Source organism: Protopterus annectens, chromosome 1.part0 (genome assembly GCF_019279795.1).
Source record: "Protopterus annectens isolate FY-2018-M chromosome 1.part0, PAN1.0, whole genome shotgun sequence".
NCBI lineage: Eukaryota > Metazoa > Chordata > Ceratodontiformes > Protopteridae > Protopterus > Protopterus annectens.
In genome coordinates this window covers 382,458,201-382,471,346 of record NC_056725.1, presented here as the reverse complement: position 1 = coordinate 382,471,346, position 13,146 = coordinate 382,458,201, and the positions used below count along the sequence as shown (strand labels likewise).

Here is a 13,146-nt window from a genome sequence, read left to right as displayed (position 1 = left end):
AACCTTCCAAGAGGTTCCATGTGACAAGACATGATCTGGTTATTATTTGGGATTTGTTCTAGTTCCTGATTAAGTGGTCTAAATAGGTTTATTCCAATGTAAACTTTCCAATGACCTTGATGCAGTCTGTGCAGTCTAGGTATGTGTCCCTTGGCCCCGTAAGATGCCTATCAACACGTAAGGATTATTAAGGTGTTCAAGACATCTCTTGAGTCTCTGATGACTGCCTTCCAGTCATTGGGAATAAGAGTGAACACTCCCAAGTCCTAATTAGAAACTTCATAGATGCTAACCTTCACAGGATGGATCTTAGACATTGTATTCTGCAAAGCACGTCTTCCTTCAGACAACATTCTTCTGAAGACTTCACATTCAACCTGTCACAACAGCTCTCTGTCTCAGTGCCCCAGACCATCTGGCAGCTACAGTTTACATTTCCTTATGCAAGATTTCACACAAGGATCCTCCAGTGGATTCCTGAAGTTCAATGGTCTCAACTAACAAATCCTGTGTCTCATTATACAATTTAGAGTTTGTATTTCTGAAGACCATGTCAACATAACCACTGAAAACACAGAGGCAGGTCATAGGAGGTCAACAAAAGTGGTGAAAATCTTGTAACAGAAGTTTTATATATATATATATATATATATATATATATATATATATATATATACACACACACAGAGAGAGAGAGAGAGGGATAGTGAGAATAAAACATATCTAGTGGTGTTGAGAGTTGCCAGGTTTGATTTTATAGGTGAAGTTTTTAAAATTATTCAGACTAGTATTTGGAGCCTAAATAATGTTCCCTTATTTGCAAACATTCAGAATTTGGTTTTATTGCATGATAATTTCCTGAAATTTCTTTAACTATTGCTGTAATTCTAACCCTAATTTGTATTTATTTATTTATTTATTTATTTATTTGAGGATAACTTGCTTGTCTGTGTTATTTTGGTGATGGTGGTTGTATGTAACTGTCCCAGCCTATTGGTCATCATCAGTGAATTTCAATTCATTTGGGTTGGTCTACTGAAGGCATATATGACAGTTAGTCAAAAGACTGCTACAGTGACTGACAAATGATTGGCATTTGAACCTTGAAATTACACTTAGTGGAATAACCACTACATCAGTGGCCAAAAGTGGAAAGGGATGAAGATGAAATAGGGGGGAAGCTCAAGAAACAAGGAGGGATTTTGGATGCAGGCCTTTAAGGAGAATAACAGTAGTCGTGCAGAATATTATATACATAAAGTAACAGAAAGTATTCTAAGAACTAATCCAAAACAGGAAAGGAGAAAGGAGATTCTGATGATAGTGATGACTGCAATTAGGGATACAGACAATAGGCAAGAGGGGGCTGGAATTTATTGGAGAAAACTGTCAAAGGAACCAATCTATTTGGATCAAAAACTAGAGAGAGAAAGTTAATAGAATGGGAAGACACCAAGAACTTATGTGGACTGCAGGTTAGAAATTGCCTTCCCTATCAAGGATTGATATCACAGCATAGGCAAACAGAAAGAAATAGGGAGTCCTAAAGGAAAGGCCAGCACTGGCGGAGCATTTAGTAGAATCTAGAACAGAAGCTGCTTTTTAAAAAGGAGTAATTAGTAGACTGTATAAAATATTGCATGATAACTATAAGAATCAGTCAGAGGAGGTTAGGAAGGATTGGGAAGAGAAACTGGATAAGCAATTCACAAAGAAACAATGGGGGATATATGTATATCTCCCAAATATGCAACAAATTCTAGAAGATTTAGGATTTTTGCTTGGAAATGTTTACATAAGCATTTTTATACCCCACATAGACTCCAGAGAATTATTTCCTCAGGTAGACAGCAAATGTTATAGGTGTGATGGGGAAGAAAAAGGTAATTCGGATATTTTCTGGAAGTGTAATGGAAGATATTGGGTGAGCAAATTGGTATATCTAAGGTAATGATTTTTTTCTGAGCTATGATACAGAATCGGAATTGCCTAGACATAGTAAGGCCTTGCTGAGTCTAATTATGGTGGCTGCCAAAAAAGCAATGACTAGAAAATGGATATCAACGTCTAAACCAGCTGTACTAGAATAGAAGTAGTGAATATAGTAACAGAAATAAAACAACTGGAACTGGGGTCTTTAGAAAAAGGTAGGAGAAAATTCCATAGAAAAATAGGGAATTGTGGGAACAATACATTCAGGGGAGGAATGAGATTTAAAAGAAGACAGGATTTAAATTAGCAATGTAATATTTGGCAGACGATGACTGGGTGGATTATAAGTGATGTATAATGTTTACAACTAAAATTGTCAGTATGGTTTGTGATGTATAATGTTTGCAACTAAGATTATGTCAATATGGTTTGTTTTCATGTATATAAATGTATGATCGCCTATGTCATAAGTGATAATTTAATAAAGATGTTTTTTATTTAAAAAAAAAATTGAAAAACAGGAAATGGCTGAAGCGACTCAGTACATAAACTCCCAACTTCAGTACCGCAACAAAAATAAACACAGCTGTGGCATAATATCTGCAGTATGTCTGTGCAGCACAGAACAAAAATGCAATGTAAATATGTGTATCCCCAGGTTATATATAGAGCGAAACATCGAAACCAAGATGAGTGTGACCACAAAGGCAAAAGCATAGTAACAACACCGAAGATGTGAACAGTACACACCACAACATATGGCACATCAGGAAATGTCTAACTACTCACATTTTGAGCATCATTGTGATGACCTAAAGATTAACACCTACACAGAGTTGTGTGCCTTCCTCTCCAGTACATTAGCAAACTTTTATGACCACTGTTGTACCTTCCATTTCTTGAAGATAAAGTTAATCTGCTCTATTTTTCTTCCTCACCAGTAGAGCAACCACTGATTAGAGTTCAGATATATACTTTCCAAGCAAACCGCATAGCCAATGGTGCCATGTATCCACAGAGTTTTGTTTGTGGCACAAATAAACTGTTGAGAGATGATATATTTCAAAATTTAATTCAAAACAGTGCAGGGAATCCACTCATGGCATCTGTCCAAGTCTTGAATTTACATGACTTGTCTAACAAATAATAATCAGAGAAGTAGCAGGGCAACTCTGTATCCTCCTCTCCAAATTCCACACATTGATCCTCAAAGGCATGCAAGACGCTGGCTTCATCCAGAAAGGCTATGTCTACCTGCAGTTGAAACTTAAGACTGGTGCTCTACAGAATAGCTAAACTTAACTTCTGCATGTTTTGCCAAATATTTTGTGCAAAATGAAACAGGCACACTTTTGAAACAGCCCCATTTAAATTCCACTTAATACCCTTAATGGCAGCAATTTCAAAATCACAGAATACATATCATACCTTAGTTGTCAGATCCTCCTCACTTAACATTTCAAACACACTTTGCCACATTAAGTTATAGCATTACATCCATTTCCTGGATGTCAGACAAAATACTAATGGTATTATTCTGGTAGTGCCATTGTATAAAGAGACATCTCAACTTCCTAGCACAAGAAGTCTAGACAGAACCAAAAATAGCGGGGGGGCAAAAATAGGGGCAGATTTTAAATGTTGCTCTTATGAAGTTATGACAGTTACTAGAATAATATGTGTTGTAGTAGTATGCATTTTTTGAAGGATATAATGTCCAAAATTCAAATGTCTGCTATTATTTAGTGACTTCTGTTTTCAGTGATTTGACAAAAAAACAATTTTTTGAGGAACAGACCAAGAATATGAGGCAAAACTCCAGACATCCCGCAGAAGTCTGGACAGTTGAGAGAGATGTTATAAAGCCATGTATGCTGTAGAGTTATATACCGATTTTTACCCTTCATGAGGAATGTTCCTTCCATTATTTAACCTTATTTAGCTCATGCAGGTTTTGCTGGTTGGTTAGAACAACTGCCATTATATGGCTCACTGCTTTGGAACTTTTCTTGGCTACAAATATGCCACTCTTCAAAGGAAAATCATGCACATTTATAGAATTCAGTGATATATCTTGCTCTGCACTTGTACTAATCTGTTTGTGGTGGATACGATTCACCTGCCTCAAAATGCCTTTTCTATTTGGTAGAGCTAGAGTATTTTCTAAGGTGATTTCAGCCATCACGCCATCCACCAACAGGCAAGGTGTATCCCTACACATAGTTGCACACTGCCTCAGTTCTGTGCATGTTACATATCATTGTACCTCAGTAGGGTCACTTACAGGATGGTGCATGGTGGACTTCTGCAGCTCCTCACCAACTGCCATGGTGCAAGTAATGGCTCATCCTCTACATCTCTCTGACAATTTTAGTTTGCACACCCAATACCTTAGACTCTCATTTTTCTCCAGGTTGCAGATGTACTCATCTGCACATAGTATATCCTTTCCCTTCTGTGAGCAGATGGTTGGTTATTAGCTGCTTAATGTGCCCAGAGCAGGAGATACCTCATCAACTTCTGCCTTGATAACTTTCCATTTCCTGATGTGTATCCTTCCCTGTCCTATCCTTGGCTTTATACAGATCCGATGGCTTGGTCTTAGATGTAGGGTTTATTCCCCCGCATGGCATTTCAAGGTTTAGATATTGATCTTTTGTCCGACGCCATTACAGTCTTTCAGCTAACAGTCATAGGGCTCTACTGAAAAGACAATTGACCATTTTTTATCTGTAACTGAATAAAGGGATTTGGGAAATTAGTTATCGGGAAACATTAATAGGTATATGATGTGTTAGGTTTTTTGATAAAGTTGGTTTAATTAGAGTACCAAAATCAGATATGATTTTAATGTTATTTATGGATTATTTGTAGTGAAAGGTATGCTGCAGTATCCTGTAAATAAGTATGGTATGCAAAACATAAAATTAATTATTTAATAATAGATTCAGTAAGGAATGGATGGTAGTTTTTTACTGAATTATGCGCAATGAAATGTTGAGATATTTAAGGTATTTGCTGATTGTTTAAATTATAAACCCCTTTTCCTGGCAAAGATTCTATCAATAGGTGGTAGATATACATAGGTCCTGAAAATGACGTCAGTAACTGTCTTAATTACTTCTGCTACAAAGTAATGTATAAAGAAATGACAACTTTAATGTTTACTATGCTGGAATCGGCTTCATTTCAAAGGTGAATTGAATCAGCTGCTGCTGAAAGTTTGCTCAGTTTGTACTGTAATGCTTCAGTTGGCAGTACTAATTAGTGTCCAACATTTTCATTCCCCAGTGGCAAGAGATTGTATTTTGCAAAGTAAAGTTAGCTGCAACAGCCCTAGAAGTCCAAAGTGTCTGTGTAATCTCATTATACAAAGTACAGTCAGTTCTAGACAGAATATAAATGTAACTAAACCTTACAGGATTTAAGTGTTAAAGAGAGAGAGAAAGGATAGCGCATGAAGGAAGGTACTGCTTGGTGGAACAGCAGAGCTTTTCCAAGTTTATTTATATACTATTACAATAATATAAATCACACTTTAAAGATATTTTCCTCAGATTTTTTGAGCGGCAGCCATACACATTCAGCAGTATAAGTATAAACAACATGGCTGTTTTACCTCCTCCCTGTAAAGAACCTTAGTGTGTTCAGTTTTCATAGATTCATATATTCATAGAATGTTACTAGGCTAATGACCCAGGGGGCCTTTCTAAGTATAGCCACGTTTTCCTGAAAGAATAATGATGTCCTTTATTCAAATAGGACATTGAAGGCCAGGCATTTCTAAGTTATCTCTGTCCATAAGAGACATGGGTGCCAGCCAGGTGTAAATCTCTTATTCCCCATCCACTGATCTAGGTTGCTGTTAATTGGGTAGTAGATGAATTCAGCTTCACATAGATGGGAAGTCTGTTCCATAGGAGGAGCAGTCTCTGGGATGCATATCTGTCTCTCCAGCATGTTCTGTTTGAGTTGCAGACAAAATTCAGGTCCTTCCACCTTGTTTTTCTGGTGCTGTTTGACTTAAAAATATGCAGGAGATTCATAAATGTGGGGTTTGCAGTTGCCTTTTAAGCCAGGCATAAATAGCCAGTCATCAATCTATAGGACACTGAGAAGAGGGAAAAGGCTTTAAGGTGCACTGTGTACGACAGGTTTGTTATGCCTTGTATTCTTTTGGTAAAGAGCCTCTGAGGTCACTCTAGTAGCTGCATGTGCTTGTTAAGGTACACACTGAAGGGAGCATTGCACTCCATGATTGGTCTGATAAGGGCAGATTACAGTGATATAATGACATTTTTGGATCTCACTGCCATGCCCTTATGTATAAGATGCACAACATAAAAGAGTTTCCTCACCACTGTGGCCAAGTGGTGGTCGAAGGTACGGCTACTGTGTATGTGCGCACCCAGATCCCTGATTACTTGGGGTGACTCTTAGGGGTGTATTATCAACATAGTAATTATCCAGAATGGTTGACTTCCCAAAGGGCACAATTATGCATGCCTACGCTCCTTTTGTTAGTCAGTGTTAGGCCTTCTTAAAGAATGCAAGTGTCTGCAGGAGAGTTGATGATAACCCTCAGCTTGTAATCATCTGCAAACTTAGTCAGCCACAAGCCTTCAGTATCCACTACTACTTCAGAGAAATAGATGACAAAAAGGAGAAGGCACAGTACCAAGCCCAGGGGGACTCCGCTAGTGACTGGCCTCTTGGTGATGGTGGCCCCACCTACTTTAACCTCCTGGGTCCTATCAGTGAGACAGTTGGCTATCCAGTGGGTGATAAAAGGGTTTATATGTAATTTAGTGAACTTGTCTATAATGCCTGAGTGGGGTACTGTATCAAAATCTTGGTTAGGTCAAAGTAAGCTGGTGTGCACAGTCTTGACCTCATCCATTGCTTTGGTGACCCTCTCAAAGAAGTCTACCAGATTTAATAGACATGACCTGCCTTTAACTTCCAAACTGAGATGGGTCCAGCATTTGCAGGTTACCTATGTCCTCATTTATCATGCCCATGATGATTCTTCCCATGGCATTCCATATTAGGCTGGTCAGACTTATGACCCTGTAGTCACCCAGATCAGTGGTTGGACCTCCTTTGTGCAGAAGAATTCCATCTTCCATTCCTTGGGCACATAAACTGACTGTATACTCCAGATGAAAAGTGATTCAAGTGGACCAGAGAGAGGTTATGTTTCATGCTGTTTAGTAAGCATCCCGGGATGTTATTGGGGTCCATTGATGCAGTGATTTTGGCCTTGGAAAGTGCATGGAACACCTTTTCTGCAGTAATAGTTAGGGGATTGTGGTATGTGGTATTTCCTTTGTACTATCAGGGGGAGTGGGGATAGAAATTTGAGCTGACCCTGACAGCCAAAAGGTTGGCAGTGGCCTCTGGTTCAGTGTGGGTGATGTCATTTACAATAGGTTCTACTCATTTTGTGTATTTCCCTTGAGATTATGGACATAGTTGCAGAAAGCGTTGTGGTTGTTCTTTGCCTGAGAAGCTATTTTTTCTTCAAATTTAACCTTTGTATTAATTAACACTCTTAGTTACCTGTTTAGATTGGTCAGGGTTTTTTTTAGTATGTTAAGCTTTGTTCCTTCTACATTTGGCCTGATTTTTTTTCTTTTGTTGCATAACCAATTGATACTATGATTCCACCAGGGTGAGTTGTCTTGTGAGTTTGTCTTATTCTTAATACATGTGGGCACAGAACAGGGATTTTGTAAGTAGCTCAATATATCCTATGGTGTTTACTGGGTTTGCAGGTACTAGGAATTTAGCCAAGGTGTTGCAAAAGTGGTTAGCTAGCTTTGGAATAATTCCTAAAGGTTTTTGGTTTCACTGCTTCGCCAGACTGAATTTTTATTTCAAGCAGTACTGCCTTTAGTTCAGATCTGATAAATGAGGGCACTAGACTGGGTGAGAAACATTGTTTCCCCATGTTTGTGAGTACAAGGTCAAGCACGTTTGTACTCCTGGTTGGAGAATGGACCAACTGATCCAGGATGTTGGTATTAATGAAGTTTAGGAATTGCTGGGCATGTGCATTAGCAGTGCTGTAGAATTCCCAGACTATAAAAGGATTGTTGAAATCACTCACGTCAATCGTATTGGGTTAGATGGTGAGGGACTCTAGTACATTGCGATGGGTAGTATGGGTTTCCTGGGATATGGAGGGAGATATATAGGTTGCAGGGATATTGTATGAACCCCTTTTTATAGTGAGTTGCACATGGATGAATTCCACTGGGTCTTATACTTTAACTAGACTAAATATGAGGTTGTTTCATTATACACTGAGACTCCGCCTTTAGTGCTCTCCTCTGCTGTAGCTTGTTTAAAGGTGTGAAAGGCATTATAACCTTGCACAGCCAAAGTACTCTCTATGACTTTAAACCATACTTTACTCCACAGATGTCTGCACTCTCCAGGAAGAGGAAGGCTTGCAGGGATTGGAATTTCTTGTTAAGACTTCTAGCTTTGAGCAGCACCACTTTCAAATATTCATTTGTAGGTTCAGTTAAGTTTTAGGTTTATCAGTTTGGTATTGCCTGAAAAAAGGCTCTATGGGGGGGGGGGGTTGAAAAGAGCTTTATCAGTATTCAAAACCCTAGAAGAGGTAAGTGCAGGCCATCTCTGGTAAATCAGTGAGGTCTGTCAATCACATTCTTCAGGCCGTCAAATATTGCACCCCAGTGGATTGACACCAGAAACCTCAGGCAATTGTTAAAATCATTCATTTTCTGTTAGTAACTTGGCATTATCCTTGGAGAAGGTAGCATGTTGCTCAATGCTTGAGACACATATTCAGTGAGCTCGATTATGTCTCGCTTCATATAGTCAAGGGAGGTACGTGTCACTTCATTAAAACTACATGGACTATGACAGAGTCATACTGGTACCTGTGGTTCAATGATTTGAGTGCCTGTTTGACTTGACTAATAATAGCACTGGAATGGCAGCTAACCCTGACTTTCTCCTGACCAGGAAATTTGTTTGTCTGCTGGTTTGCCTTAAGGGCTTAGCAGTAGAAGCATTCAATACTGTGTTACTATGTGTAGCTGTGGGTGGTGTTTTAATGGAGTGTTTACATGATAGCTAAGGACATTTTTTTTTTTTTTTTACTGTGCTCTACAGGAGATCAGAGTGTTTTAGGAAGGTTAACTGTAACTGCCTCAGCATAATTAGTTTTATAATGTAGGGTCTTTACCCTGTGCAGAAGGCATTGTGCAAGTGTCACTGACAACCTCTGTAGGATTAGTTTTGGTTGTATGAGAGTTTTGCCTCCAACATTAAAGTGTATTTACATCTCTTGCATACTTTATCTGTCTTACTAAGAATACATATGTTGTCGGTGTATATGAGGCAATTGTTACAATGCATCAGAATACCCATCTCAAACAAACTGGCAACAGAGAGAGTCAGGAAGTGCATATCCATGGCTACAGATCTACTACTGAAGAGTGAATGAAATTTAAATATTAAATAGGTCATTAGCATGAGGTCACTAACACAAAGTTAAAATAACAGCATCATTATTAATTCTAGGCTGGATTCAATGCAAAACTTTTGGGTTTCTTTCATAAAACATAAACTAGCAGCTGCAAAAAGTGCCTACCAAAACTATCTGTAGTTACGCTTGGCTAAAGTAGTGAACATATTAAAAGAATAAATGCAATGTCTTTCGGCTTTTCCTGGTTAGGGTTGCCACAGCGGATCACCGGTCTGCAGATTGATTGGCAGTGGAGTTTTATGGTGTCAAGTTGCCAGTTCAGTGCCCAACTTTCACAGAAGGCACATGCACACACACCTATCTGCATCTCTTTAAAATGCACTCATCCTCAGGGAGAACATGCAGATTCTGCACAGAAGGCCATGGTGCAGTGGTTAGTGTTGTCACCTCACAACAAGAGGTTCTTTGGTTCGATTCTTGACTGGAGCACCTTCTGTGTGAAGTCTGCATGTTCTCCCTACAGTCGAGTGAGTTTTAAAGACATGCAAGTAGGTGTGTGTGTATGCACCTTCTGTGAAGGTTGGGTGCCGGGCTGGCAACACAACACCATAAAACTCCACAGCCAATGAATCTGCGGACCGGTGATCCACTCTGACAACTAACTGGGAAAAGCCAAAAGACATTGCATTAAAAAAAATATATATATTTTAAAAATGACCGTACACATGTATACATTACAAAAATAGTGGTAAAACTAAATAGGTACTATTTAAATCCATCTTGAAATGTTGCTGTTGTAATACCAAGACTCTTAATGTGTTAATTGTATAAGATTATCTTGATTCAATGTACTCCTAACACTGTATTAACAGTATGTGATGTTGACTTTCTTCCTTTCTGTGTACATACTGTAAATGTGTTATATTAATAAAAACATGCTAAAAAAAAAATCAGCATGGCTAACATTGATTATGTGAGCATGTAAATAAATCTGCTCACTGGACAGTCCTAACAAGGAAATTATCTTCCTCAAGCATCTCCCATAACAGCAGAACAGTAGAGTTCATATGTCTCGGCTGTTCCTGTTTCTAAGGAACCATTCCTCTTAAAGCATCACAAAATTGTTTTGCTCCACGTTTATGGAGTTTGTCACACATCAAGGGTTAGGGCCTTAAAGCAAAATATAACAAATTTTGCTGAATCATATAGTTCTAGTAACAGCACACTTTGTAAGTGTAAGGCAATATATTTTGACAATGTTGTGAGTTTCTTAATTAAAGCTGTTAACTATTCTACATTTTGCCTGTTTCACATTTTAAAATGCTTTTTCTTCGTATTCTGGAGACTGAATCCAGGGTTGCCAGATGTCCCTATTTGAGTGGGACTGTCCTGGGATCAGCAGCCTGATCCCGAGTCCTGCACTGCTGGTTAAAATCCTGGCAAAACAGCCTCCTGTTTGTTTTTTGTTTTTTTAGTGGCCCATGTGCCGGTATGCGAGCCAATCAAAAAATCGTAAAACAGAGCTACTTCTGTTTAATGTTGAACTGCCTGATGTTCTGCATTGAACAAAAGCTGGTCTGCTTTCCTTTTTGATTGGCTTAACAGAATCAAAAATCGCCATACATGGAGACTTGTGTTTAATGTGGAACTGCAAGGAGAATCAGTTTGATTTTGTCCCTGATAGTCCGTAAGAAATCTGGCATCCATGCTGAAGGCTAAGACCTAGAGTTTGCTTCCTATGTATAAGTTAAAGCTGCTTTGGGAAATCCAAAGCTCATAAGCTGTACAAAATTTGAAGGAAATGAAGAGGAAACACACACACAGTATGCTAGCATCAAGACTGGCAACTAAAACGTGTGCATTATTTTAATCTAGTTTTAAATCCACACAATGCACAAGGGCCATGTCTTTTAAACAATAGAGTTATGAGAACACAAGGAAAAGTACAAAAAATGCTTAGTTCAGAATAAAGGGAGAGTGTTAAAAAATATCATTTTAGAGAAGGCGTGAAGGACAGTTGAAATATGCATCTTAAAGAGAAAGTAAGACCAAAAACAGATAATGAATTCTGAAAGCAAAACACCTTTTTTATGAGGCTGGGGATGGAGTACTTACATAAAAAGAAGGGTAGATTTCATGGGCTCATACAATCCTTACCTACTGTCCAAATCTATCTCTTTTGCACAATTTATTATTGTTCATAATCTTGCATTTTGATAGATGTATGCCTGTGTATGTGCAGAAGTGTCAAGGCAGAGGGCTGGCATAAGATAGTAATGGAGGTGTAGATAAGTACAGATAGAACTGCAGAAGGTACTTGAGTATTTCAGCATAAGAAACATATGGTTTGAGTGAGGTGTTTCCCAGGATGTTAAAAGGGTTGGCAGGGGTACTTAATGAACCACTGGCACATTTGAAGTCTGTGATTAGTAAGTGTAGTGGTGCCATGAAACCACAGGGTGGCTACTGCACTTACTATACATATAGGTAGCTGTAAAGAGCGAGATTAGTAATTATAGGTCTGGCCGTCTCATTTCCTTTCTAGGGACATGATGGGAAATCGTCATCATGACAGACTGGTTCAGTTCCTGAGTGCTAATTCTCTGGCTCAGCACTCAGAAGCCTGGCTTCTCACAGCAGAGGCCTTGCCAGTCTGACATGATTTAGTAAAAGAACATCACGGATGTGATGTATCTCAGCTTAATCAAGGTCTTTAAGACACTGTTCGTCACTGGAGCTGGGGTGTACACTAAAAGGGTATTCAGTGGGAGCCACATGGTAGCATGGATTTAGAATCTGGTCACTTGATTAGTAATAGAGTGTGGTTATAAGAGGTTTAAAATATCAAGAGAAAAGCTGGTATTCATAATGTCCAACAGAGTTTGTTGCTATGATGTGGCTTGTTAAGACTTTTTGTGTCAGTTATTGCAGTGTATAGCAGGTAGGATCAAATGTTACACTGATATGAAGATCAGTGTAATAGCCAATGATTAGGAAGTGTGTCTCCTAAGACCTTTGTAGCAGCATGCATTATGGACAGATAGTTGTTGAGGTGCAGTTATGTAAGGACTGACTTACAAAACTTGGATGGATTCAACAGACCACAAGAGTTCTTCCCTCTATTTCTTCATACATTTACATGTGGTCTATAATACAGATGCTGTGGAATAGACGTAATTTATATTCTTTGTTTGTAGTATGGCAGTGTGTTAACACAGTAATGTCAGGAAGAAACTGTTTCAGCCAGGTGCTGTAATGTTAATAAATGCAAATAAAATACAGCCATCATTTCATTTTCCAATTTTTGGAGACATTCCAAAAATGTTATAGAATAAAGTTGCCAGATTTTAAGATGTGCACAGTGGGAGAAAAGCTGCGGCCAAAATGACCTGAACATTAAGAACAGATGAAATGACATTTCTCTAGTATAGACCATAATGATGCAGTTGAGACTGTGACCATTGATAGTAGTGTGCCATGTCCATGGAAACAGGCAGCACTAGTGGCAAACTGGCCAGGTTTCAGGAATCCTTACACCATCCTGACATAGACAGCAAAAATTTTAGTAGAGGGGCTTTAAGTTTACCCTGCTGTTTTAGAAGTTTAAACCTGCATTTCTAAAATTAGACAGCTTGCCTGTCTCTTTATCATGCAAAACAGGCATGTTCCATTTTATTAACCAAAATGTTGCATTACAGAAAATATAATATGGAGAAGCAGCAAGTACTGAACCCTTGATGTAGTTTTAA

At 38.6% G+C, this 13,146-nt stretch overlaps 1 protein-coding gene across 1 annotated transcript in view; it reads left to right on the top strand.

Moving 5' to 3' along the window:
• TTC7A (tetratricopeptide repeat domain 7A) overlaps window positions 1-13,146 on the top strand; it is a 2,391,665-nt gene that overhangs the window by 2,334,920 nt on the left and 43,599 nt on the right. The window lies entirely within an intron of this gene.